Source organism: Trachymyrmex cornetzi, unplaced genomic scaffold (genome assembly GCF_001594075.2).
Source record: "Trachymyrmex cornetzi isolate Tcor2-1 unplaced genomic scaffold, Tcor1.1 scaffold290, whole genome shotgun sequence".
Taxonomy (NCBI): Eukaryota; Metazoa; Arthropoda; class Insecta; order Hymenoptera; family Formicidae; genus Trachymyrmex; species Trachymyrmex cornetzi.
In genome coordinates this window covers 125462-128183 of record NW_017297585.1, presented here as the reverse complement: position 1 = coordinate 128183, position 2722 = coordinate 125462, and the positions used below count along the sequence as shown (strand labels likewise).

Here is a 2722-nt window from a genome sequence, read left to right as displayed (position 1 = left end):
CAGAGATTTTTCACCGAATAGGAATGTGGTAAAACAGGGAGCTTTAGCATCGCCTTAAGGAATTGGATGGTAGGCGGTTGAGTGATGAGTTTCATTTGATGTCATTGGATGTGGTTAATCTCTTCACTAACGTCCCTATTGACTATGCGATGGATTGTATTAAGGACTATTGAAGATTTGTATCTGGAGATTGTAGTTTACCAGAGAGTGAATTTATCAAGGCAGTACAATTTGTTTTGAATTCCACTTTGTTTTTGATAGTATAATGTACAAACAGTGTTACGGTACTCCTATGGGTTCCCCGTTGTCCCCAGTCATCGCGGATCTAGTTATGAGAAGGTTGGAAGAGAGAGCTTTGTCCTTGTTACAATTTCAGTTGCCTTTTTACTATAGATATGTGGACGATATAGTGATGGCGGCACCAGCTTCTTCGATTGATTGCATTTTGGATGTTTTTAACTCTCAGCACCCAATGCTTCAGTTCACCACGGAAGTGGGGGGAGAGATTAAATTTTTTGGATGTTACAGTTATTAGGGAGAATGGAAGGATAGAGTTTGACTGGTATCATAAGCCGACGTTCTCGGGTAGATATTTGAATTTTTGGTCGCAGCATCCGGTTTCGCAAAAGATAGGTACAATAGCGGGTTTGGTTGATAGAGTTGTTTTACTTTCGAATCCAAAATTTCAGTATAATTTTTGTTTCATAATTGAAGTCTTGTTAGAGAATGACTATTCACTAAATTTTATATTTGAAAATATTAGAAATTGTTTGAGAAATATCATTATGGTTGATAATAGGAAGAAGGTTGTGGAGGAAAATTGTATAGATAAAGAAGAGTGTTTATGATTCACTGTACCCTTTGTGTGCGGCGTCACTGAGAAGTTTAATAGATTGAATAGTGATAACATGAGAGTAGCATATTATAATAGTAATAAATTGCGTGAGTTTATTAGAGTGCATAAGGACCCATTGCCACGTGAAAAGAAAACGAATGTTGTTTACAAAATTAATTGTAAAGCGATGCAAGATGACAGACTTGTAGACAACTAAAAACAAGAGTGAACATAAGAACCATATACGATGGAATACGTCCACCTGTCGATATGTGCAATGTCATAATGGACCACCGATTGAATGAAGGCCATGAATTTGACTGGGATGGTGTTGCAATACTGGACGAGGAGCCTCGCTACAAAAAAAGACTGATTTCCGAAATGATGCACATCAGGAAGCAGACGCACGGACTTAATTTGCAGACGGATATGGAGGGGCTTCCCAAGGTCTACCTCCCGATCATTGACAAACTATAAATAGTGTTGTTGTCACTCAAGTCTGTCTAGTCAGTGTCGAGCGAGCACAGTAACTGTGTCGGTTTTTATTTGATTCATTATTGTTTATCGACATTTTCATATTAGTTATCAAAATTTTGTGGCAAGGGAAATTGTTTCCTTCCGGTTGTGTATAACCGTTTATGGTATATATTGCCGCCAATATAATAAGTAAAATCGGAAGCCGTTCAAAAAAGATGGCAAAACTCAGGCGACGCAATTTGTATCAAATTTGTAGCAACATACGGAAAACTTGCTATCTGGATGAGTTTTTGCTTCCCATGCAGCACAGAATTTGCAGCAACGTGCAACACTGCTGCGACTTTGTGCTATAGGGGTTATAATCTATACAAGATCGAGGCCGTGTGCTTCACTGAGTCTCATAAACTCACTTTAAAAATGAGATTATGAACCTGTGTTGTAATGTGATAACTTTTTACCAAAGTAAGCAAATAATGACGTCATTAATCTGAGTATGAAATACTCAGCTCACTTCAGACTCAGTTCATTCATGTATAAATGGAAAGCAACTAATGTTAACCAACTTTTCAAAAAGTTATTTGATAGCCGTACTTATTTTGCAATAAAATCGAATCACCAATTCTGAAAAAATTATAACTCAAGTCTAAATAAAAATCATAAACTTTTATTTAAACTTAAGTCTAAATAAAAATCATCTATTATTTATACGCTAAATATAATTATAAGAATAAAAATGGAAGACTATAATGCATTCTGGTGTTATATTATAAAACTAAATTGCGTTTCAACAAGTATCTTACACAGTGGAACACAATGTTGTAATGTTCTGCGTTTTAGTTCAAAAACAGCGTAAATGTATATCGATATGAGCATGCACTATAATCACGTGTTCAACATCAATCAATTTATAAAAATAATTTTCTGCTTTAATTATACAAATATACTTTACAAGTACAAATTCACTACTTCAAAAACACAAATTATTTTCTTATATTATTTTTGTGTTTTTACAATAAATTTATTTTTAAACCAGTGAATTTGTGTTTTAGACCAGAGAATTTCTTTTTAACCCTTTGAGGGGCAGCGTATCATATATGATACACCAAACTTTTTTCAGTTTTTTATCCATACCGCGACCGTTTTCAGCTCAATCGCTCTCGAATAAACTTCTACACTATCATTATTACTTAGGCTTCGTAATGCTTTGATTGAAAATTTGAAAATTTATTTATTTAATTATTTATAAACAATCAAAGACGGAAAATTTTTAATTTTTTCGAATAAATTCGGCCATGGACAGAGTTTTTAAGGTAATCTTATGAAAATTTGTATAAAAGGGTTTTCGGGGTCGTTGATTACGGATCCAGTATCAAATTTTTGAAATTCCTAAAAGTGGACCCCATATGGCGG

At 34.5% G+C, this 2722-nt stretch overlaps 1 long non-coding RNA gene across 1 annotated transcript in view; it reads left to right on the top strand.

The window, feature by feature from the left end:
- Positions 1–542: 542 nt before the first annotated feature.
- Positions 543–2722, top strand: part of LOC108762285 (uncharacterized) — a 9064-nt gene continuing 6884 nt past the window's right edge. Inside the window, exon 1 of the long non-coding RNA XR_001940158.1 lies at positions 543–553. This is a non-coding gene — a long non-coding RNA (uncharacterized LOC108762285). The remainder of the gene's footprint in view (positions 554–2722) is intronic.